The following is a 27,449-nucleotide window of genomic DNA, read 5'->3' as shown; positions in this document are numbered from 1 at the left end:
CTTATTAAATTGTTTGACCAACCCATCGGTTTGCGGGTGATAAACGCTAGTGCGAATCAATTTAATGCCTAATAATTCATACAGTTTGCATAGTGTATGTAATATGAATGTTGTGCCTTGATCAGTGAGGATTTGAAATCCCCACTTGGGAGATAATTTTGAAGAGTGCCTTCGCAACACTATGTGCTGAGATGTTGCGCAGGTTCACTGCTTCCAGATATTGTGTTGCATAATCCACCAGAACTAATACAAAGCGATGGCCGTGTGCAGTCCACTCTAATGGCCTGACAAGGTCCATGCCAATTCTCTCGAAGGGAACCTCGATAAATGGCAGAGGGTGCAATGGTGCTTTTGGGGTGGCCAGTGGATTCACTAACTGACATTCATGGCACGCCGCACACCATTTGCGGCAAAAGAAATGGGCCATTATACGGTTCAAAGTCTTTTCGTGACCTAAGTGACCAGCCATTGGGTTATAGTGAGCCGCCTGGAAGAGTGTTTCCTGATGGCTCTTTGGTACTAATAGCTGAGTTGAATTCTCTTTGGTCTGAATGTCAGGCGTCACTCGATACAACAGCTCCTTAATAATAGAAAAGTATGGGTATGTGAGAGCAACTTTAGGCTGGAGCTGTTGACCATCAATTACTTTCACTTGGTCAAAGGCGTGCTCGAAGGACTCATCACGTGACTGCTCCAGAGGGAAATCCCCCTCAGGGAAGCCCCTGAGTACGGGAATTCCCTCACCTGCGTGATCATGACGCGGAGCAGACGTTGAAGGCCCTGGCACCATCTCTCCAGCCATAGCATCACACGTCACACACCATGACACCACTTTGCAGGACCCATCTATACACATTACACTCAATACATTTTTAAAGCCAGTCCAATTGGTTCCCAGAATTAGTGGATGGGTGAGGCGGGAATTAACTGTGGGCTCGACTCTATGCCTTTTCCCCCTGAATCGTATCTCCATGTTAACTACTGGATACTTGTGAATGTCACCATGCACACACCTCACCCTCACCCTTTTATTCTTATCCAATGCCCCACCTTGCACCAAGCGTTGGTGAATAAAGGTTTGGGAACAACCCGAATCCACCAAAGCTTTACTGGAAACCGATACACCCGCCGATCGGGGGTGGCCTGCGGAGCGTCAGGGATCCGGATCAGTGTCCCCACCTCCATCACCAGACATTGATCCTGGCAGTGCCCGGCTTCCCCACAGCTCTGACAGACCGGCCCAGGCTTTCCTACCACACTCATGGGGGCGGTCTCACCAACCTGGGGAGGAGAGTGGAGGGAGACAGGGGGATTAGGAGGGACGGAAAAGGGAAGGGGTTTGGAGGGGGGCTCCTCCCCTCTTCTGGGGAGCTGGAACAGGGCGGAACTGGGTGTCGCAGCACCAGCCCCCTCTCTAGAGATCAGGTGCCAGAAAACACCTGCCGGTCCTCTGCTTCTGCCTGGATCAGAACTTGAAAATGCCATTCCTGCTCCAGGCATAACTCCATCAGGGCTTGATATTGGTTTTCCTGGATGCTGACGAGGGACTTCAACAACTTCGCCCAGCTGTGAAGACTCCATAGCGGCGTAATACTCCAAAGCCAGGTTTTCAACACCACTGTGAAAGATTCAAGTTCGTGGGCAATGGAGGAGTCAGGAGACAGCGAACAGTTGAGTATTTATTCACACACTTCAGATAAAACAAATAAAACAAAGAAGCGGCTCTTAGTGGCCAACTCAGATAGGGCTCTTAAAACAGACAGTCTCTGTTTAGCTGCTGGTACTTCAGACATCACTGCTCTGAGCCACACTCTCTCCCTCTCTGACACTCTGGCGAGCCTTATCAGGTCTCCCTCCACCATCACTATAACGAGAGGCAGGTGTTAGAGTAATTTCAGCCCAGGTGATGAGCCTTACCGCTCTCCCTCTCCCGCTGACAGACACATGACCATGCTCCCCATGCCACACTCTTCTTTTCTTGACAAACTGACTCTGACTTCATCCTTTTCAAAGTGACCTCTGCTTCATGCCTTGCCAAGAGTATCCTATTAAAGAAGTTGTGGGTCATGCTCATTACATGATCAGTATCCTACCCTGATAACATCAGATTCAGAACCTGTTAGCTGAGGTCACAAAAGTTTCTTCACAGTGCCTTCAACTCTTCCAGGTTCCATAATTCCACTTACATAACATACGTTCACATATTGGCTGATCAACAAAGCTGGAAATACAAGCAGGCACAAGAGAGAGCACAAGAGCCAAGAACAAAAGTGGAATGGTCATGGGATTGAACAAAACTGAAGCCATACACACAGCAAAGGCAAGTCTAAGACATAGCCTAAAGTTCGCCTAGTGCTTTCAGGGTTGCAGGTAACAAATTATCAGGCATATGGTGGAGAAATGCCTCCCAGTATCTTCATTATTACAACAAGCGGACCAACGTCCCGTGATGCGCCAAGATCTGTTAAACAAATCACACAAGTAGCGCATGTCCAACCCTTTATTCTTCATTTTTGAGACAGCGAGACCACCCTGGAGCAACACGCATACACAGAGAACATTTACAGAGCCAAAGCTGAAACTAGATACAACACAGCCACTGCTTCTAACAAAGGAGCATTCACACTTGAAGAACCTGAGGAAGACAGTATGCCACCCTACACCTGAATACAGCATGCATGATTTTACATCACTGCATTCATCAATATGAAATAGGGTAGGTGAGAATGCAAGAATATCAGACTTGGCCCCATGTGTTACAGAGTATATCTTAAAGGAACTATGCAAGATGATAAAATTACAATGAATTTGTATTTTTTAGCAGATGTACTTCACTGTTCAGCAAGGAAACATTTTTGTTTCTCTTTTGAGTCTGACAGCTTTGTCTGGCAGCCATATCTAAGGGTTTTGAGTTTGAATTACTAAGTATTTCATATGCAAGTACAGGATTAGTTGGCTTTATGTACAAAACCTGATTCAGGCTTTCATGTCATGCAGAAGTGTGATGCCTAGATTTTTAATGCAACTTGCATTAAATTAAAATCTTTATCTGTATTATCTACAGTGTATTTACAGTAAGTTGATTATTGTAGGTAAAAAGTGTTTAATTTAAAATGCTGTTGCAGAAATGACCCATTCACATAGGTAATTAAAGTTGAAACTTCTGCGGGTCATTAAATTTAAAATGAAAATTACACTTTATTTTTTTTTTTCACCCCAATGTTGCCCATGGCCCATGTCTGGCCACGTCTTATCTTGCCTATTAGGCACCAAGTGAGCCAGGAGTTTGCCACTGGTATCCCTTCAAAAAGAAAAATACATTTTAAAAAAATAACAATAATGGGTGCATGGTGCTTCTGATATTGTGCACTAGTATTGCTTTCCATATTGTTTAGAGTAAGATTCCGCTGCAGTGTTCATCTTAGTCTGTCATATGCTGGTTTACTTAAAGAAACAGTGCCATCTAGTCTTTGGCTTGGTGAGCTGCAGGTTGATGATGGAGGCAAACATTCTTAATATCACTGCCTGTTGCCATTATTGTGCAATATTGCTCAGACGGAGATAAACATTTGATTTAGTGCTATCCAGACTTGCCAGACAGTTGTCAGGGCTGATCTCATTTCTTTGGCCCTTATTCAAAAACTCCCTTTGTCTGCTGTGGTTGCTTACGGCCTCACACAGTACTGAGAAATTGTAGTACAGCAAATTTATCCTTGTCAGTATTTATAATTCGTTTAATTTTTGCATTAAAAGGAGATGCCTGAGAATGAAGGTAAAAAGACAGTATGCTTAAAAGGTAGGTTACCCAAAAATGTTAAAATCAATTTTCATTTCCTTACCCTCATGTTGTTTCAAACCCATATGACTTTCTTTCTTCTGTTATAGGGAGAATGTTTGAAGGAGGTTGACACTGATCTTTTATCCATACAATGAAGATAATTGGGGGCTGAGGCTGTTTCCTTTTGTGTTCCATACTGCAGGATTACCATGTATACCGTTACATAAGAAACCATATTAAACAAAATTATTTCATTATTTCTCGGCATATGCATAGTATGGATCCAGTGAGAGAGAAACACCCTTTTGGGCTTTTTACAGGGTCATCACAACCCTTGGTCAATCTTATCCTGGGTTATCTTGTTCTTTATTTCATACTGATCATACTTTGCCATCCCTTGCCTCCGCAGAGTGAGCACCTTTGATGTGAAGGGACTGGCATTTGCACTTGACATTGCTTTCATCATGTGGTTAGGTTTTCACATAACTTTAGCTTATTATAAGTGAAACAAATGCAAATGATCTATCTGGTGAAGAATGTTTTTTTCATTAATTCCATGTTGTAGTGGGGAGTGGCTTTGCATTTTACTCTTAAGATGATTTATTTGGTTTTCATGTTCAAATCAAAATCTGGACTGTGAGAAGGCAGTAAGGAAACTGAGTTAAAGCATTAGGAAGAAACAAAGCCACATGGCTCAGTAATGGCATAATTATATGAGAACTAGTGGATACTTAGTTGGATGACATGCATGATACTGTATAGTTGCAACAGTGAGGAACCACAAGTCAAAATTATCAAATACTCCAAAGACAAAGAAAATCATCAAAAACCTTTAACATAACTTGTATGCAATGATTTAAACCCTATGATATCACCTTTGTCCCAAAACATGCACTAAAACTGTCCTCATCACTAAACATAATGTAACCTTGATGAGGTTTTAGAGACAACTGAATAAATGCCTTATTTAAAATACTGAAATAATAAATAAGTTGTACCTCTAAGGAGCTATTTCTACCTGATCTGACCCTTAAAAATGACTTTTGTTGGTGTAACCAAATTGATTCAGTCATATGAAATAAATTTGGACTTAAATGATTTAAATTAGATACATACCACATAAAGCAAAGTTTTAGTTTGCCTGACAAAACACTTTTTGCAGTGTAGTCATTATCAGCTAGTGTACTAACAATGTAATTAGCAGTAGTTCAATAATAAAAATAAAGAAGAAAGAACAATTATAAATGAAATCTCTTTAATATCTCATTTTTTTCCTACTAAACACCAATAAAATGAAATGGAGAGCAATTGGAGACTTCTGGCTTCTTCTCAGATGTTTCTCCTAAGAAAGAGACCCTAGAAATCTCACGTGTCTTCTCTTGAGTTTTAGAAGAGAAACTGCTCATTGAAATCTGCAGTCAAAAGTCAGAGATTTCAATATACATTCAAAGATTTCTCATCAAATTATTCCAAGATAAAATGTTTTGAACTATGCTAGCCCAATTAATTCTCTAGCTTTACACACTTACTGCATGTCAACGGCTCTCTCATTTGTGTCTATTTATATTTCTCCTAAGGTATTTTTGGAGAAACAAATGAGACAATGTTGATACTTAAATAAATCATAACTGATAAAGCTATGAAAGAGCAACATCTAAAAAAATAAAAAATTCCTCTGGGACAAGATTTTGGATAACTGTTGCTAGGTCATATTTCTTTATTCCATGCAAATGTTTGATATATAAATGCCTGTTTTTCAAAGTTAATCTCTGAAATCTTGCCATTAACATTGCAGAATCAGCACGTGCCACAAACAAGTCACCACAAAAATATAAGACAAAGAAAAGAAAAAAGAAAAAGAAAATCCAGACTATTAATTCTGACTCAAGCCTTTATTCTTCTAGATAAGTAATATTATTTCAAGTACCGTAGAACAAAGGCACTTGCTGAATGTCTCAACACAAAATGATCAGAAACATATAGGACTGGTCCAGAAAGTGTGGGGGAGGTATTAAGAGCAAAGCAATAGAATATAAAAGAATGACAGAGGAATTATTTTTATTGAAATCCCAGGCCACACATTTGTCATAACTTCTGACCTTCCTCCAACAAGTCATTAATGAAGAAGCAACATCCTGAGGGAAAAGACTCATGAAGCTTCCTTCAAAGCCTGTGGGGCTCAGCACACTCAAGCAACCTATCAAGACAAATAAATTCACTCCCTAACTCCCATTGCCCAACAGCAATGAGAAGAGAAAAATTATGCCAGAAACTTCTAAAAGATATTGAGATATTATGCATGGCAAGTTTTGGCAGCATTTGTTACCCTAAGTCGTCTTCATAGTCCAGCTTTGAAGAACGAATACAGTAAAGCCCACTGTTTATTTAAGGTCCAGATTACCTTTCCTTTAATATGTAGCAACTGCTAGAATGCTGGTATCTATGAATAATTTCTTTTTTTTTTTTTTTCATAAATAGTAATTGATATATTTACATGTACAATTTTATCCACCAAATTTTCCAAAAATTACTTCAATTTTGTTTTAAAGTACATAATTGTGATGATTTTGGCTCACATTTAACAAAAACCCACCAATTCACTATCTCAAAAAATTAGAATACATCATAAGACCAATAAAAAAAACAATTTTAGTGAATTGTTGGCCTTCTGGAAAGTATGTTCATTTACTGTATATGTACTCAATACTTGGTAGGGGCTTCTTTTGCTTTAATTACTGCCTCAGTTCGGTGTGGCATGGAGGTGATCAGTTTGTGGCACTGCTGAGGTGGTATGGAAGCCCAGGTATCTTTGACAGTGGCCTTCAGCTCATCTGCATTTTTTGGTCTCTTGTTTCTCATTTTCATCTTGACAATACCCCATAGATTCTCTATGGGGTTCAGGTCTGGTGAGTTTGCTGGCCAGTCAAGCACACCAACACCATGGTCATTTAACCAACATTTGGTGCTTTTGGCAGTGTGGGCAGGTGCCAAATCCTGCTGGAAAATGAAATCAGCATCTTTAAAAAGCTGGTCAGCAGAAGGAAGCATGAAGTGCTCCAAAATTTCTTGGTAAACGGGTGCAGTGACTTTGGTTTTCAAAAAACACAATGGACCAACACCAGCAGATGACATTGCACCCCAAATCATCACAGACTGTGGAAACTTAACACTGGACTTCAAGCAACTTGGGCTATGAGCTTCTCCACCCTTCCTCCAGACTCTAGGACCTTGGTTTCCAAATGAAATACAAAACTTGCTCTCATCTGAAAAGAGGACTTTGGACCACTGGGCAACAGTCCAGTTCTTCTTCTCCTTAGCCCAGGTAAGACGCCTCTGACATTGTCTGTGGTTCAGGAGTGGCTTAACAAGAGGAATACGACAACTGTAGCCAAATTCCTTGACATGTCTGTGTGTGGTGGCTCTTGATGCCTTGACCCCAGCCTCAGTCCATTCCTTGTGAAGTTCACCCAAATTCTTGAATCGATTTTGCTTGACAATGCTCATAAGGCTGCGGTTCTCCCAGTTGGTTGTGCATCTTTTTCTTCCACACTTTTTCCTTCCACTCAACTTTCTGTTAACATGCTTGGATACAGCACTCTGTGAACAGCCAGCTTCTTTGGCAATGAATGTTTGTGGCTTACCCTCCTTGTGAAGGGTGTCAATGATTGTCTACTGGACAACTGTCAGATCAGCAGTCTTCCCCATGATTGTGTAGCCTAGTGAACCAAACTGAAAGACCATTTTGAAGGCTCAGGAAACCTTTGCAGGTGTTTTGAGTTGATTAGCTGATTGGCATGTCACCATATTCTAATTTTTTGAGATAGTGAATTGGTGGGTTTTTGTTAAATGTGAGCCAAAATCATCACGATTAAAAGAACCAAAGACTTAAACTACTTCAGTCTGTGTGCATTGAATTTATTTAATACACGAGTTTCACAATTTGAGTTGAATTACTGAAATAAATGAACTTTTCCACGATATTCTAATTTATTGAGATGCACCTGTATATATATGACCTATTACCTATTTATATATATGTATATATATATAAATGTACTTAAAATTTTTTTTTTTTTTTTTTTTTTTTTTTGAAGATAAAGGGGTTCCAAGTATTGATAGACCAATGTACTGGGCGAAATATTGGCACTTTGAGATTATCAGCATTAGCTGATGACAAGGTCTGACCGATGACCAACAACATTGCTGCTATTCAATTTAAAGACATTTTTCAGTCATTTTTGTGTAAATATTTTGTAATATAAGTGTCCATTTAAATTTTGTGACTCAATTGTCATTAAATTGTATCCCATTATATCAGTATTATCAGCCACTGGTCACCGTGCTTTACAGATACTGGTGTCGGCATCGGCCATTAAAAAACCCATATAGTTTAGCTTCCAGTTCCAACTTTGAAAAATACTAGGCATTTTAAAATTATAAAAAGATTCAATTGCATGGCGTGCATAAATGCAGTAGTACAACCAGTTCTTTAACTAAATAATAGTGTAGAAAATGATGGAAACTCACAGTTTATGGAGAAAACTAAACATTTTATGTATTGAAGGGAAAATTTCAGTGATAAAACAGCGAAGCTACACTTACTTTGTAGCATTCAGTCAACTCTTGCAATAACCTCAAGCCATTTTTTCTGTGATAATACTGCGGAATCATGAGCCACAACCAGGGCTGTCTTTAGTGCAGTCACACCAGACCCCGCGGCGATCGCTACCGAGGGAGACCACAGCCAACTGGACAGCAAGGGGCCCCGCGTTCAACCTCGCCATGGGCCCCGCCCTTTGCTTGGCCATAACACCATGTAAGACAGCTTTAAGTTGGTACACATCTGAGGCTCTATGTGCTAATTTTATAAGGATGCATGCCAAGCTCACGCCAAACCTTTCTGGCTTGGAATTAGATCAGGTTAATTTTCCATTTGTGGTTGAGAGACAAATACATGTACAGAGCAACAGCTCTCACACGGTTGTGCTCGTTGATCCATTCCTGGCCAAATTCTCTCTATTCTGCCCAGTACATTTGTGTGGCCTGATTATTCACACTCTGTATGGACCTCATTTGTCTCTGTGTATGCTCTGTGTAGACACACTCAGTTCCAGTAAGAGGCTTTCAATGAAAGGAGCTGAAAAGAATGGACTACCTTTCCAAAAGGGTGCAATTTGACTCCAAGCTTAGTCAATAACTCAGAAAAGCCTGTACAGAGACTGTAACCTAACATGCATCCTATGAGACTTTGTGTTTCAAGCAAGCAGGCAAGCTCTTCTTACTAATCTATAGAAGTGAATATTGTGAGCATAAACAAGAGAGTGAACCCCGCCGATTGTATCTGCCATTTTTTTATTTATTTAAAAAATAACTATTTTTGATTATACTCATTCAGTGTGTAATAGCCAAGTACTTAAAGTTGTCCCTCCATTACAGATAACATATAATTTTTCAACCACAGATTGGCTTCAATATCGATCCCAGCCGATGTATCAAATGTGGCATGAAAAGAAAGATGCTGAAGTCTGCAGCGGTGTGGATGAAGAGCTTGTTTAAAGGGACAGTTCACCCAAAAATTACAATTATGTCATCATTTACTCATCCTTTCGTCGTTCCAAACCTTTATGACTTTTGTTCCCTTTCAAGAAGGTAACTTCGACGCTGCATCAGAAGGTGATGCTTAGGGAGCTCCTCCCAGGGACCCAATTCAATCATAACAATTCCCTATTCAATCATAACAATTTGGCTAGCAAAGCACGGCAATCCGCCTGTGCTGACATCATAGTGAGCATATAAGGCCGGTGGCAGCTTCACATCCTCAGAATTTGGCTTGCTGAATTTGTCAGATTTAAGCAACAGAGACAGAGCCATCATGCTTGATGTCAGCAGGGCCTCTTTGTTGATGCCATGAATGCTTTCACCGAGAGGTTTCAGTTGGCATAGAAAAAAAAATAAAAAAAAATCGCTGGCTTACAAGCACATCCTGCCAAGGCGCAGTATGGCTGTAACTCAGATGATGCGCTCATGCTCTACCTCGGGGAAGCATCCACCGAAACATGTTGCCAGGACAAACCCTATACCTTCCCAAATAGTTGGGTCAGAAGGCAGACCCAGCGGCCTGTACCCAAAAAGAAGTTGGTGCTTCCTTCTGGGAAGCCCAAGCATTCCTGATGATCCAACACCTACGATGCGGGGTCATACATGCATGGAACAGTCTGCAACGGCTCCAAAGTAGGCCCAGATCACTACTCCGTGTCCCCTCAATATTCCTCTCACTCTCCTCACAGAGTTATGCCAGGACCGAGAACAAATGTCTATTTTTTGGATTCATCTCAAAGTGTTTTTCATGAGCAAATAAAGTTTGTAAAACACCATGCTCGAGGCAAAACAACTTTACAAAAACATGCAAATTTCCAACTTTCCCCAACCTCCCTAAAGAAAGTAGGTGACACTCTATCCACAGTTCAACCACTGTGTCTCTTGAACCGCCATTTGGACGCATGACGGGGTATTCCGTGGATTTTTTTGAGTGGTTACTGAGCACGATCCAGTCAGAGTATGTGCTTCAGTTTAAGAAGAGGCCGCCATAATTTACCGGCATTCATTCCACCACCATACCGGTGTGGGATGCGCCGAATTTATGCTCAGAGGTACAGATTCTCCTCCCAAGGATGCAATAGAGAATGTGCCGGCAGGTGAAGAACAGAAAGGCTTCTACAGCCGCTATTTTCTGATCGCCAAAAAGAGTGGTGGATTAAGGCCCACACTGGAACTGAGACCCTTGAATCTAACACTTAAAAAGTCTTCTTTAAAGATGGTGACACAGAGACAAATCTTGTCTCATGTCCACCCTCTGGACTGGTTTGTAAAAACTGACTTGAAAGATGCATACTTTCATCTTCAGACTGCCCCTCATTATAGGCCTTTCTTGAGATTCGCCTTTGAGGGGGCAGTATACCAGTTCGAAGTCCAACCTTTAAGGATGTCCCTAGCTCCTTGCACATTCACGAAATATGTTGATGCAGTGCTGGCACCACTGAAGATAAGTCGCAGACGAGTCCAATGCAGGCTGGGGAGCCCTGTGCGAAGGATATCTGGCGTTTGACACCTAGACAGGTGAATAAACCATGTTGCACATTAATCGCCTAAAGCTGTTAGCAGGCATGTTGTCTCTGAAAGCATTTCGGTCAGTCATGCAAAGGTGTCATGTACTGATCCGTACAGACAACACTACAATCTTGGCTTATTTAAATCACCAAGGAGGAGTGCGGTCTCGCCCAATGCGGAACCTGGCAAACCAGATTCTCCTCTGGAGCAATTAATGTTTCCTATTTATACGTGAAATGCACATCTCCTTCACCTAAACAGTGGAGCAGATTTATTCTTGTGTCAGGGTCCCAGGCCTGGGGAATCGAGACTCCACCCTCAAACAGTTCAGAGGATTTGGGAGTTATTCTGGATAGCAGAGGCCAACATGTTTGCCTCCCCACAGACTACACACTGTCGCGTATGGTACTCCATGGCACAAGCTGCACTAGGCTTGGATGTCTTAGCTCACAAATGGCCACAGAAAAGCAAGTATGCATATCCCCGTCAACTTGCTACACCAAGTGTTGTACAAGATAAGGGAGGACAAGGAAAGAGTGTTGTTTGTGGCATCGAATTGTGGCACCTAACCCGACCCGCTAACATTCCAGTCTGGGACTTAGAGCTGATATTAGATGCACTAATGGGTCCCCTGTTTGGGCCACTAGAGGCAGTAAGCTTATGCATTTAGACCCTTTCAGTCAGTGACTCCTGTTTAGAGTTCGGATCCAGCCTATCAACGGCCATTCTTAAACCCAGGAATGGTTATGTGCCCAAGGTGCTGGAAACCCCCTTTAGAGCACAAGTTGTTACCTTATGAGGCTTTTCAATTGCATGGTACGGCTCGACTCGACTCGACTTTGCTCACTTTTTGGGGGTTTTCCACTGTGGATAGTACCTGGTACTTTTTTAGTACCACCTCGGTCGAGGTTCCAAGCGAGCCGGCCGATACTAAATGTGACGTCAAAGCCCTGCAGATCACTGATTGGTCAGAGAGAATCTATAAGCTACATGGCAGGTTAGCTTACCCTGGTGTGTCGTCTTTGAGCTAACACAGTGATGTCCTCGTCTGCACTTTGGTGTAAGATTTCCCAAACTTTCCTGTCTGTATTTTGTCTTGCTGCTGTCAGCCTCTTTTGAAACAAAGTTTGTTGTCTTGCTGTGAAAAACAGCCACATGCTGAGAATCAAGAACACCATTCCTTCGATATCCTCCATTGCTCCTTTGTTGTGTGTTTGTGTCGTATTTAAGATGATATCACGGCAGTAGAGGCGGCACAACTATGACAATCAGCCTATAATCCCACCCACGTTGAGGCTGCACTAAACTGCAATGGAAAAGCAAGCTCAGAAAAGTAAAGCAAGCAGAGTCGAGTTGAGTCGAACTGTAACGTGCAGTGGAAAAGTGCCATTAGAGGCATTCTCTCCTCCTCCTTTTGAGTTGAACGAGGCTATGAGATTACAGATGCTTTGCCAGTTAAGGGCATTATGCATGTACACTGACCAAACGAGTCAAATAAGGGTATCGGAACAACTGTTTTATTGCTCTGGAGGCCACAAAAAGGGCCATCTCCAAGCACAGAATGTCCCAATGGGTTGTGAATGCCATTGTACTCGCATATGACTCGCAAGGCATGCAATGCCCCATGGGCATAAAAGCTCATTCGACCAGGAGTATGGCCTCCTTCTAGGCATGGGCAAGGGGCGTGTCTCCAGAAGACATATGTCTGGCTGCATGTTGGGCTACCCCTAAAACCTTTGCCAGGTTTTATAACCTGCATGTTTTTTCCCTCTCTTCCCAGATCTTCCCAAAGTTTCACCCACTACCCAGAATGGCTATTTTCTCTGTCTTGACATCGAGCCATTGGTTTATTATTCCCACCTCCCTTCCTATTTTTCAATACAAAGGAGTGGCTACAGCAATGCTTTTGACTACTCTGTAATGGTTAGTAGACATTGCACATCAGTGCTACACCATGATGGAAAACAGCTCCCTTAGTGTCAGCTTCTGACCCAGCATTGAATTTACCTTCTTGAAAGTGAATGTCTCGGTTACAATGTAACCCTGTTCCCCTGAAAGGAGGGAACTAAATGCAGCTTAGCTGTGAAGCAGCTACTGATGTTTAGCTGTTAAGGGACAGAGAGATGACTTTTCTCAAGTCAAGTCAAGTTCAGGTTTATTGTCATTCCAGCCATATACAAGTATACAGTGGAACAAAATGTTGTTTCACCGGGTCTGCCATGCAGTTTACAAAAAAATGACAATAAACAAACATTGGAACAACACACTCTGAGTAATACAATTACTTTACTGTAAACAATACACTTAATAAAATAAATAATAAGTACCAAACAGTGGGGGTCAGGGAAACATATACATACACATAGTGTACAATACAATAATAATACAAAGTGACTAGTCAAAGTAACAGGTGATTGTTGCAATGGTAGCACCAGTCTAGTAAGAAATACAGATGTATTAAAATGTTGGCTATAATTATTGTTATAGAAATACTTTACTGATAAAGTATTGGTAAGAAGATAACTAAAAGGTTGTAATTTAAGAATAATAATTATTGTTATAGTAATTTACTGATACAGTATATCTGTGAAGATTACTAAAAAGTTGTAATTTACTGGTCTGTAAATTACAAAGATTGACGGTAGTGCAAGTGGCTTCAGTATTTATTACAGTTATCTCAGTGCAACAGTCCAGTCTTTCTTCTTGTGGTGAAAATAGGTGGTAGGGAATTGAGGAGCCTGACAGCTTGAGGAAAGAAACTGTTGCACAGTCTTTTTGTGTTGGCCCATATGCTACGGAACCTCCTATGAGATGGGGTCTTTTGTGATGCTGGTGGGCTTTGTTCACACAGTGTGTTTGATAAATGTCTGATATGGGAGGGAGAGATGTTTCAATCATTCTCTCTGCAGTTTTTACAATGCATTGCAGGCAGTGATGCATGAGGTTATGATGCTCTCAATGGTTCCTCTGTAGAACATGGTGAGGATTGAAAGTGGGAGGTTCGCCCTTCTCTAGTCGCCGCAGAAAGTAGAGATGCTGATGTTCTTTCTTGGCCAGTGAGGCAGACTCAGAAACTTCGTGTTCCTGACTGACTCAGGGGACCCATTGATGTGCAGTGGGAGTTGGACGTCTTGTGTGGGATTTCCTGAAGTCAATGATTATCTCTTTTGTTTTGTCAACATTCAGAGACAGGTTGTTGCTCGTACACAAGTCCACTAGAAGCTCCACCTCCTCTTTGTATTATGACTCATCATTGTTGCTAATAAAGCCCACCACCGTGGTGTCATCCACAAACTTGATGATGTGGTTTGTACTATTTTTGGCAGTACAGTCACCAGGGTGAACAACAGTGGGCTGAGCACGCAGCCTTGCGGGGTTCTGGTGTACAGTGTGATGGTGTCGGACCAGTTATTGCCCATCCGGACTGCCTGAGGCCTCTCAGTCAGGAAGTCCAGAATCCAGTTAAAGAGGGAGGTGCTACTCCAGCCAGGTCTCCTAAGCAACCAAATTGGCCCGGTTGCTAGGGAGGGTAGAGTCACATGGGGTAACCTCCTCGTGGTCGCTATAATGTGGTTTGTTCTCGTGGGGCGCATGGTGAATTGAGCGTGGTTGCCGCAGTGGATGGCGTGAAGCCTCCACACGCGCTATGTCTCCGTGGCAATGCGCTCAACAAGCCACGTGATAAGATGCGTGGGTTGACTGTCTCAGACACAGAGGCAACTGGGATTCGTCCTCCGCCACCCGGACTGAGGCGAATCACTACGCCACCACGAGGACTTAGAGCGCATTGGGAATTGGGCATTCCAAATTGGGAGAAAAAGGGGAAAAATCCCCCCCAAAAAAAAAAAAAAAAAAAAAAAAAAAAAGAGGGAGGTGCTGATGTTGAGTGAGCTCAGTTTTGAGGGATGATTGTGTTGAATGCTGAAATAAGTAATTGAACAGCATTCTGATACGAGTGTCCCATTTCTCAAGATGTGATAAGGCCAGATGAAGAGCAAGGAATATGGCATTATCAGTAGAGTGGTTCGGTCAGTATGCAAACTGGAGAGGGTCCAGAGAGCAGTTTAGACTTGATGTGGCTCATGGCTAGTCTGTAGAAGGACTTCATAATGATTGGTGTGAGTGCAACGGGGCAGTAGTCACTGAGGCAGGTCACAGTGGACTTTTTAGGAACCGGTATGATGGTAGTGGATTTGAAGCAGCAGGGATGACAGCCTGGCTCAGAGAGTTGTTAAAGATGACTATTAGAACATCAGCCAGCTGGTCTGCACATTCTCTGAGCATGTGGCCAGGTATGTTTTCAGGTCTAGGAGCTTTCCGTGGATTGACTCTGATGAGTTTCCTTCTCACATCAGCTGTGGATAGGCAGAATACCTGATCCTCAGTGGGAGGTGAGGACTCTCCTTCCTTCAAACGAAAAATCCTGACAATGTACAACTGACTCCGTCCTTGTATGCTCACTATGACGACAGCATAGATGGAGCGCCAAGCTTCACTATCCAATCAAATTGGCGTGATTGAATAGGGTTTCAAGGTCACTGCCCCTGGGAGGAGCTCCCGTAGCGTCAGCTTCTGATGCAGAATCTAATTCCCTCCTTTCAGGGAAACAGGGTTACGTAGTAACCGAGGCATTTTCTTCCATGGAAAACAAAAAGAGAAATTTGTATGAGCATATTGCAATTTGGGAGCTTGACAGCCCAAAGGAAAATAGGGTTGATTTTGATTTCATGTTGACTTAAATACTTAAAGGAAAAGGAAAATGTTCTGTCATTATTTACTTACCTTCATGTTGTTCCAAATCTGCATGACTTTCCTCCTTCCCGTGTGACTTAAATTTAGGTGCATTTGCATTGCTTGGGAAGATTTGGAACGTACTACATGAGTTGTATAGCCATCTTTTATGATACTTTTAATGGTACATTTTTTTGTCGTTTTGGCACTTGATAGACCCAGTACTCATTCACTTTCATTATTTGAAAAAGAGTGGCCAGGATATTCTTTAAAAATTCACCTTTTGTTTTCCATGGAAGAAAGAAATTCATACCAGTTTGGAACAACATGATGGTAGTAAATGATGACAGACTTTTCCTTTTTGGGTGAATTGTCCATTTAAATACTCTGTTTAACTCTGTGTGGGAATGTAATTGCAAAGACTTACATAATAAATTACTTATCTCTGTCTTAATGCATGGCAGACATGCATACATCCACACATTTTTATTGTTTTGTGGGGAGCAACTTTAATGAGAGTCTTCTCCAGCAGCCATCAGCCAGCACCCAAAGCACAATGCTGTGTGACCACATGAAGGATACAGCTGCACTCTGAAACCAGGGCTCCATACCAAACACACACCACGAATGAAACAAACATGGAATAGAGTTTAGAACACCATGCTCATTCCAGAAACAAAGAATGCCAGCACAGTTCCCCATGCTCATCACTTTCACTCAGCTGCCTTTAGAATGTGCCATAAACCACATGGAGTCTAACCAGATATAATTTATGTTCATATTAAACTGAGACTTGAAACCTGGAAAAAAGATGGTCTTGGTAAGGGTAGGGTTGTAACACCATTACCACTCACAATAAAGGACTGTGGTGGGACCTCTGTAAAATGATGGTTTTAGATGGTAATACCATGGTAATCTAAATTATCTATTAATAATTACCATACTCAAATACCATGATTTTTAGGTACTTCTTGCAATACCATGGAATTATCATGGTGCAATATCCAAAAAACATGGTAAGACCATGGTACTTTTTTGTATGTCAAAAGGTGGCGATCGTAAATGGAATCTAATGATTCATCAAATGATAACTAGATATGAGTTTGTCATACTTTGATGTATGATACTGAATGAATAGCATATTTATATATCATGGTATTTTAATGGCCTTTGGCTTGATTCAGCTAGGACAGGCTCCAGCACTACCTGCAACCCTAAATAGGACAAGCCGCTTTAGAAGACTGATGGATGGATGGTATTTAAATGGTACTCCAAGGTACTTCAAACAATACCAGTCAATGGTATTACCATGGTACATGTACAAAACATAGAGTTTCTATAGTACATGTCCAAAATATTTCCATTAACATGGTACCATGTCCAAAATAACCATGGCAATACCAAGGCAATTTTTTTTTTTTTTTTTTTTTGTAAGTTAAAGTGGTTAAAAATGATCAAATTACATATCTACTAACAATATATATATAAATAAAAATGATATTTATTCTCTCTTTTTATGAGCACAATACGCTGATAACTACCAAAAATTAGCTTATTTAAAAAAATCCAACAACGCAAGAAACCGGCTTTACATGACATATATAATCGAAATAATATCATATAAATAATCTCATTATTCTCTGCTTTTGACATCAAAATGTAAACAGGCATGCACACAAAACTTGCACAAATTAGATAAGACAGTAAAAGTAAAGTAGTTTACATGTAACGCGATATCCAATTAATGGGCAAACAGAATTCCTTGCTACTAGGGGTGTCCTGCGCAGCCATTATCTCTATTTGTATCTGTATCTGTTACTATCACAAAATTATCTGTATCTGTCTCTGTATTCGGAGAGAACTAAATGTGGGCAGGGCTTAAACAGGAAGTGCGACAACACTAAATGAAACACCCATTTTTAAAATGTAACTCTATTAAATGTATAGTTTCTATAAATAAAATATGCCTTGTAAATGCCTATTCATAATAATAGCCTAATAAAAATAATACTAATTATTATTACTATGAGTATTATAATTGTTATTGTGCTATTATTCTTTTATTACATTATCATTTTATAATTTTTTTCTTACCAGATGAAGCTGATTATGTAGGCTCATGAACTGTAGAATATGTTGTTAACTGAGGCATGAGGTGTCAAACAATTGTGAAATGTCAAGCACACATTTTGCAGCGAACATTAAATACAAACATTAAAAGAAATTTGAATAAATCAATATAGCCTACAAATAGCGTCTACATTATCATATTATTATATATCATTATTATACATCTACAACATCACCTCTATAACATTAGCCTGTTGCAAGTCAACATACTGCACAATTGCACTTTACCTTGCACATGTACATATTGCCAGTCAACTGTTGCTGCTACCACCTCTACATCTGTCATTATGCACTATTTCATATTTATATGCATACTTTGTACATACAGTATATTTCTTCTTTCTCCTGTTTTATTGTGTATTTTATTGTGTTTTTTAATTGTGTTTTTTTTACTTCTATTTCTACTCATCTATATATATATAATTTTATCGTAAACAGTAAAACTGTGGAGAGAACAGTCGTACCAAGAATTTCACTACATATCGTACAGTGTATGGTTATGTATGTGACCAATAAAACTTGAAACTTGAAATAGGTGAAAGTCCCATAAATATATCAGGAATTTTACACTCAAGGCTGATTTGTGCACACATATTTTAACATAATATGAAGGACATACTTATTTAGTTAAATTACATGTACAGAATTAGTGAAATAGTGGGAAAAGAATAATAATAGTCTAATAATAATAATAATAATAATAATAATAATTTTACACTAACATTTTCAAATTTAGTACAGTTTAAAGGGACGGGAAAAAAGATTGGCATGTTTCAGTTTCTTTGCATCACATGAGCAGGAATACTCTGAATAGATGCACACTATATGGATCATTTAAACCTTTATGAAGCATTTAAACTTTTTTGGAATGAAGTCTTAACCAGAAACTTACCATAATCTGTGATGTGAAAATAAATGTGGTCAACTTTTAGAGGTGAACAGACGAGCTCCGCTGTGAAATCATCACTTCAGGTCAGGAATTTAACATTGCGCTCAGGTTGGTTTATAAATGAATAGATGGAAATCATTATGTGTGAATCGTGTGATACATTAATATAGACATTTTAAGGGATGGAATATGTAGCAAATATGATGTAGTGTCTTAGTTAATGTAACACTTGACAAGCTTCAGACGCACACAATTAACGGAGACGGCAAACTGTGTTCAGACCGCGCCCATCCGATCTGAAATCACACCGTGCGCATTTTCATTCCTATGTTTTACACTTTAGTAGGCTACTAATATTGACTTCTTTGTAATTTTGGATATGTTTATTTAAAATGTTGCTCTATCCTTGTGCTTCTTGGATAATCAGTCAAACGAATATTGTGTCTATTATTCGGATGAATCCGTTATTCGTTTTGAAGTCATTATTTGTGCCTTTCTGAATAAGGTATTCAGCTTCGGGCACATCCCTACTTGCTACAGGCCTGATCGATGTAAGATTTACAGATTTACAGCAGTTTACATGCACAGCAATACACTAATAACTGTAAAAAAAATCATCTTATTCAGGGGGGAAAAAAAGCAGAGGGTAAGAAGCAAGCATTTACATGAAATGTAAAATAATTAGATTATTCTCTGCTTTTGACACCATCGCATAAACAGACATGCGCACAACACTTGTGCACATTGGAAAGATGTAGGTAAAGGTGTTTACATGCAATGCGAAATAAGAGTAATGGGCAAAAATAATTTCGTTTATGCTTAAAAAATGCTCATTTACTGTACTTTGGAGTGGTGGCAAATGTAACCGTAGAGAGTAAAACAAAAATGTGGGTACCCTCAAAACAAGGTTGAAAAAATCTGCCTTATGACACTGCAAAAAAAAACAACATCTCATTCCCTTCAATTATAGACTAAATTAGGCAGTTAGTTGTGCAGCATTTCAGTGCTGAAACTTCACCCATAACACAGCTGGTGTGATGGGGATGGGTACCACACAGATGCTGTCCCCCAAATGATGACCTTTGACATCACGCCAGGCAGTCCTGAAGTGTTTATATTATGCAGGACTAGATGTGTGTACAGGACAGTAAGAATCTTCTGCTTTGACCTACTGTTCCATTCAAAAAGAGGGCTGGGACTGGTGCTTGTCATCTCTGGCAGGCCTAATGGAGCCTCGAGTAATGCCAAGCAGCAGAAGAGGGATCTCGCCAAGGGTCTGCTCATTATAATGGAGAGCAAAACATTCAGAGTAATGATTTAGTGCATCAGTGTTGCATACCACCGCTATCTGGGCTTCCTGTACACAAATGCAACATTATCTACAGGAATAAAAGTTCTTCTGATGGAAATATCTTAGATAAAGAACCAAGTGCCACCTGAATTCTGTTAACAAAGAAGAAATCTGGCCAGTGTCTAACCATTTTGGGACTGATCAGAGTTCTGCTTGCATTCTTTCATGTGCATCTATACCACTGCATGCATAAATATCACAGAAGCCACATCCCATTAAAAGTGTTTTTTTGGGGTTTAAAGGGATAGTTCATCAAAAGTCAATTTTACAAAAAGATTGTCATTATATCTCATTTAGTCTTCCACAAAAAAAAAAAAAGAAAAAAAAAAAAAAAGAAAGAAAGGCACTTGGATTTGCAACAATATGAGGCTGAGTAAATTATTTTCTTTGTTGAGTAAACTACCCAAAACACTTGACAATTCTTTATTTATTTATTTATTTATTTATTGTGCCAAAAATGACAACTAATTTGATAATTTCTTGGTAACAGAATTGGAAAAGTTACATATGAAAAATATTAACTACAACATAATATTAAACTAGTTCACCTCCCAAAAGATCTCCATTGCCATTATTAGGCCGATTAGGGTTCAAAAACTGTATTTCAAAGTATTTTTGAACACAGTCCTACTCAGTTCTAAGCATAGCAAAACATTAGAAAATTGTTCTTTAGAATTTTGAGAATTGCATAGGCATGTAATGAAAGCAGGACTGGTCACCTCTTGAGAGGAAGCCCTCCCATCATAAACCTGCCATTGCTACAGCGAGGGGATGTCCTCTCTATGCTAGTGATAGGACGCCACCCATTTCCACTGGCCAGTGGTTGCCTCTTCAGGCTGATTCACAGTCAATTTATCCAAATCCTAATTTACTATTATTCAGTAAGCTGGACTCAGTACAAGAGCAGCTTTGCCGTAGTGCCCCATTTTATACTCCAGGGGAGCAGTAGTTTGAGGAAGATGTGAGTGGGTTAAGCAGGTAGTGACAAACTGTACATGTTGTATGAACCAACCTCATGTTAAAAAAGAATAGTTCAGCCAAAGATGATAAGAAGAAAGTACAAGTTTGAGATGGCATAAAGGTGAGTAAATAATGAGAGAATTATAATTTTTGGGTGAATTATTCTTTTAATGAGCCTGCTATTCCAAAAAGGTAGTGGAAAGAAAATGAATAAATAAATAAATAAATAAATAAATAAATAGAGAACAAACACAACTTTAACTAAATGGACAAAGATGAATATATAAATACAGGTGCATTGTCTCCTCAGCTTTGCTGGCATACAAAGGTAAAACGCAGTACTTAAAGGGGTCACGTCATGAGGAATCAAATTTTCCTTGATATTTTGAAAAATAAGAGGTCTTTGTAGAATAAAAATACACTCTAAGTTTCAGAACTCAAAACTTCCTCTTTAGTCCAAAAATAACATTTATTGTTTCCACCCTCCAAAACGACTCTTTTTGAAATCAGCCCCGTAGTGATATAGAAACAGGGCTCATTTGGATAATCCCCACCTCCACAACATACATAATCGTCATGGGGAATTCATAGAGAGGGTTACGCTGAGGGACCCCAACACTGGAAGGGGCTGATTGCACTATTGTTACTGTAGTTTGCTTTTAAGCAACGAAAAGATTAAGATGTCAAGAAAGGTCCCCAGACGTTGATGTGTTCCTGGTTTTGGAAAAACTACATCTATGCATAGCCTTCTGAAGGATCTCAACATTAACCTTTGTTCGGCACATTTCAGGATTCTTTTGAGAAGCATTATGGTTCAGACTTTGCAAAGAAACTTTAAATATTAAAAGATAGAGTGTCAATGATATCAACATGACAGTAATGCTGGTGAGTAACAAATTTAATGCTACTCTTTTCTCTGTTTGTGTTTGTTTGATTATATAAGGAATTGTATAGTCAGCCATTTTATTTGCAAAATAAACCATGTTCAGGACTCCAACGTGGAGCGAATCATGCTTATTACATGGTTACTTACCAAAGAAAGTTAAAAAAAAAAATTCACTAGATTTTTATTTAATCTTGAAAGTCAATGGTCAAGTTTACGCTTGTAACGCTGCTTGCTGTCTCGTTTTAGCCAGGACATCATCTATTTTGGCCACAATGAATGTGTTTGGATACCCATTGTCCTGCATTTAAGCCGCGAATCGACTGAGGCCAACTACACCGGTTGACTGGCGAATCGATCAAGGGGAAATCGATCCGACCCGGTGAACAATCCCGTATTCCCCAACACAGAATGCATATTGAAACAGTGTGAAGAGACAGGGAAACCCAAGGGCTGACCATCCCTTATAACTCTCCCTGCAGCTGGATACAGACTTATTAACCCTTCACATTCACAGCGTGTGTTAGTCTGGACTAGTTTTGCTGTTTATATAGCATTTTTTTCTCATCACCAAATATTCTATGCCTTATAACAGTGCCAACCCTACTTAATAAGCGACATAAGCTGCTGCATAGGGGCTGCGACCACCAGGGTGCCCTCTACCTCAGGTTCAGTATAGCCAAATAATTATTACATGTGTAAAGGATAGAAAATGGTAATATACTACTACATTATGACCATTATGACCATACATTATGTAAATTTTACCAACAAGTGAACCTCAAGAAAAAAAAAAAAAATGACTGAAGAAGCCAACACTGACATCGTTTCCCTGTCGCTAAACTGCGTCTTCCTTGGCAGAGGCCCCTCTGCCCCCGGTCGCCATGCTTTGTAGAAACTCCTCCCCATTTGGGTAGGACCTACCATGGGACCTCTCCACATGACATACTTCTGACAAGACTCGGTAAGACCATGTGATGTATTCCACTCAAAATACCCCTCCCCCACCTTTCTGGTCTCCGCGGTGTCTTCCCCTTGGGAGGGACACCCCCCGATGTAGACACTTATGGCTCCCAGTCGGTTAACAAATTCCACTCTTTTTGGGGAGAAAAAAAGAGGAAAAGAGGCCTCGGCTGGCTAGCCTGTCCCTATTGTTGGGCAGTCGACTTGTTCCTGAAGGACCGTTCGACGCTCATAAGAGCGTTGGGGAAGGTTACGTGATGGCCTGGTGCACTGGCTACGAGGCACACAGCGGTCTGCCCGTCACGCACCTCCAGCTCACGTAACACAGTTCAGATAGTTGTAGCGTTTTGTATAGGGACCCCTAGTGTCACTACATTGACACAACGTCGAGTGAGTGACAGACAGGGAACGTCATGGTTACTTTCGTAACCTCTGTTCCCTGATGGAGGGAACGAGACATTGTGTCCCTCTTGCCACAATGCTGAACTACCCGCTGAAATGGCCGGGACCTGGTCTCGGCTCCTCAGCACAAAACCTGAATTAGTGGTTGCATACCAGCTCCTTTTATACCCATATGTCTGGGGGAGTGGCATGCAAATTCCACTCACCAATTCCCATTGGCCTTTTTTCAAAAAAGCAGAGGTGTTTGGGGCTTCCAAGAGTGACCCTTAGTTTCACTACATCGACACAACATCTCGTTCCCTCCATCAGGGAACGGAGGTTACGAAAGTAACCATGATGTTAACTGTGTTTAAACTTGAACTTTAGCCAGCAGCATAGCCATAGCAGGAGTAGCAGGTTTGTGTTACTCTGAGGGATACATAAAACCCAGTCATTTCAGAGAATGCAACAGTGAGCAATAATTTCATAGTAAGACATCAAACGAGAAACAGCCATTGATAGAGACAACTCACATTATTTACAGTACAAGAGGAGTAAAATAACCTCTTGTAAATTGTGTATATATTAATCATGCATATGCAACATTTAAAGGATGTCTGAAACCACAAAAACAATTTGGTTTGATTTAACAGTAAGAGACATTGGTAGTGGTACTCAGCTATTTTGAATCAGGACCCACATTTTACTTTGCACATCAAGTGGCAATCCAACACAGCAGCAAAACTGTTTAATATACAAAAGTAAACAGAAAAACATTTAAATTTTTGTCCCAAAGCACATTTATGTCGGTACAAACTATGCTTATTCTGGCTGCATGTGAACCCGTATTTGAGGTAGCAAGGGTCATATGTTGGCATCTGCCTAATATGGCTAGCTTCTATCTACCAAGTGACCTTATAGTTTATAGAAATACCTTAGAGTTTGATTGGACACACAGCCTTTTGAGGTCAACAACAAAAGATACAGAAAGCATTTTCTCCTCCCCTGTAGAAGTTGATCAGCTTATTTATTTTGCTATACTACCTATTCTCGATTCTACAGTATAGTTAGCTGCATCTTATTAAATGCATTTAGCATTGTTTTTTTCCTGTTGTCCACAACCACCACAGAACAGCCCATTTTTTGGGTCACAACCCACCAGTTAAGAACCACTGGTCTAAAGGACATCTAGAATCATTACTCAAGTGCTGAGGGCTGTAAGACAGAGCACAAGTGTGTTGTCTGTAAATGAACAGCTGTGGAGTATTAGCCTGAGAAACAGATTTTGAAACTCAAAATGATATTCAAAAATGCAACTGTGAAATAACAACTATATAAAATACAAAGTCCCACGCTGCAAAATGATAATTTTCTTATTCAGTATGTTTTGTCTAGTTTTCCATTTAAAATATCTAAACGTCCTTAAAACAAGATACATTTATCTGTGACATAAGATACTAAGAACAAGATTTCTCTTGTTTTCAGAGAAATATAACAAATCTTAGTAAGGTTTATGCTTTAACTATCTGACAATTAATTCAAATGAAATTTAACTGAATTCAAATGGATAACGAATTCATTTTTCCGACCCCATTGGAATATTTTTTATTTTCTTTTTTTTTTTTTTACTTTCTCTGAAAACATGACTTAATATATTATGTAATTTTGCTTCTCAATTTAATGTCAGTGGTTCCCACACCTTTTGACCAATACATTTCCAAGACTTTTTCATGATTTTTTCCAGTCAGACATGATTACTTGATAATAATTTTTGAACATTATTTTAGAGATTGCACTCACAATTCCTGACCGACTATTTTAGAGTGTAACTAGAAAAAATATACATGTACATTCATTTAGCACTTTATTGGGAACACATGTACACCTACTTATTCATGTGATTATCTAATCAGCCAATCCTATGGCAGAACTGCAATGCATAACATCATGCTGATACGGGTCAGGAGCTTCAGTTAATGTTCTTGTCAACCATCAAATGAGGGAAAAATTTAATCTCAGTGATTTCAACCGTGGCATGATTGTTGGTGCTAGACAGGCTGGTTTGAGTATTTCTGTAACATCTAATCTCCTGGGCACAACAGTCTCTAGAGTTTACTCAGAATGGTGCCAAAAACAAAAAAACATCTAGTGAGTGTCATTTCTATGGATGGAAACACCTTGTTGATGAGAGAGGTCAACGGAGAATGGCCAGACTGGTTCAAGCTGACAGAAAAGCTACAGTAACTCAGATAACCACTCTGTACAACTGTAGTGAGCAGAATAGCATATCAGAATGCACAACATGTCCAACCTTGAGGCGGATGGGATACAACAGCAGAAGACCACATAGGGTTCCACTTCTGTCAGACAAGAACAGAAATCTGAGGCTGCAGTGGGCAAAGGCTCACCAAAACTGGACAGTTGAAGACTGGAAAAACATAGCCTGGTCTGATGAATCTCGATTTCTGCTGAGGCACACAGATGGGTCAGAATTTGGCGCCAACAGCATGAATCCATGGAACCAATCTGCCTAGTGTCAACAGTCCAGGCTGCTGGCGGTGGTGTAATGGTGTGAGGAATGTTTTCTTGGCACACTTTGGGCCCATTAATACCAATCAATCATTGCTTGAATGCCACAGCAAGAGTATTGTTGCTAATAATTTGCAGCCCTTCATAGTCACAATTTACCCATCTTCTAATGGCTACTTCCAGCATGATAATGCATCATGTCACAAAGCAAAAGTTGTCTCAAACTGGTTTCATGAACATGGCAATGAGTTCACTGTTCTTCAGTGGCCTTCCCAGTCAACGGATCTGAATCCAGAAGAACATGAATGTGCAGCTGATAAATCTGCAGAAATTGCATAATGCAGTCGTCAACATGGATCAGAATCTCAAAGGAATATTTCCAACATCTTGTGGAATCCATGCCCGAAGAAGAGCAAAGGGAGGCCCTATACCCAGTATTCCAGGGCTCGACATAAACGCTTGTCCACTTGCACGGAAATCAATTTCAAAATTCCTCCAAAATGCCCATCTTGGTGAGGTATTCATGTAAACACAATGAGTTATGTCTAAAGTGAACATAAACAGTGAAGAAAAAAGCAGATTTGCATTAAAATGTAGGACTTGTAAGTGTAAATGTAAGCTAATAGTCCTCCTGCTGCCTTGTGTGTCATAATCAAACAACCATAACAAGAAAATGAGAAAACCACTCACTGCTTTTTATTGGGTAACTTTAGTAGCTTTAAAAAGTATTAATGTATTATAATCATACAGCGAAGACCAGTCGTTTTATGTTGCATTTCATTTTGAATGTTTACTTGAATATTTGATAGCCTACTGCTGTTAAAAACGTTTAAAGTTGTTGAAAAAAGCACTGAATTTTCTTAATTTGTGTTTTTTGCTATTTCTATTAATTGCTGTTTTTTTATTGTTATTTTATTACTGACTGTTTACTAGTCTTGAATAATCACTTAAGAACCTGAAATCATTCTTCCATAATTAACAAATTAGTTAGTGTTATTATTTGTTGCAGTATTGAAGCTGGTATCGAGAATCGTCAAATGTCACTACCGAAATTTTTGTAATGTTATAATATGTAGCCTATATTGTACATGGTAGATCTTGCTGCAACATCATTAAGAAAAAGTAGATCTCTTTCTAAAGAACTATGAGCACCCCTGCTGTAAATGATGGCAATGGAGGCTTTTCTTTATTTGACTACCATACATAACATAAAATAATTACCATATGACAATAGCCTCCTCCCCTACCCAGTGCAGGTTATATTTCTGTCACACAAAATTGAGTTGATTGCATAGGTACACTATTAGGTTGGGCATCGGTCATAATTTAGAAAACATACAACAGAAACTTTGAAATGTTACTTGAGCATGTAACTTAAATGTCCTTTTTTCTCTCTCCGGACAAGTTACTTTTTTACTCAGACAAGTGAATGACCAATTTACAAGCACATGACAATGCTTAATGTTTAGCCCTGTATTAGTATAGTGTTCCTAGTAAGTGCTCAGTAAGTGTATATTCATAATAGCCTGAAAATCACAATTTAAACATTTCCTAATATTTTCAGGTTTTCCATTACTGCAGGGATCCTGAAATATACGGTTTCTACTTAAAAGGATGTTCAGGGAGTTTTACTGGAAAACAAGACAAAATTACTGAGTAATAATTTTTTGCAGTCGCTTGCAGCAGAAACCGCAATCTGCAATCAGGCTAACAAAAGTACACTGATGATTATCGCAATGAATCGATC

General features: G+C 39.8%; 1 protein-coding gene across 3 annotated transcripts in view; it reads right to left on the bottom strand.

Annotated features, from left to right (window-relative positions):
* Positions 1-27,449, bottom strand: part of LOC127450427 (ADAMTS-like protein 1) — a 292,344-nt gene that overhangs the window by 169,126 nt on the left and 95,769 nt on the right. The window lies entirely within an intron of this gene.

This window comes from Myxocyprinus asiaticus, chromosome 2, assembly GCF_019703515.2.
Source record: "Myxocyprinus asiaticus isolate MX2 ecotype Aquarium Trade chromosome 2, UBuf_Myxa_2, whole genome shotgun sequence".
NCBI lineage: Eukaryota > Metazoa > Chordata > Actinopteri > Cypriniformes > Catostomidae > Myxocyprinus > Myxocyprinus asiaticus.
The sequence above is the reverse complement of the archived record's forward strand: the minus strand, read 5'-3'. Positions and strand labels throughout refer to the sequence as shown.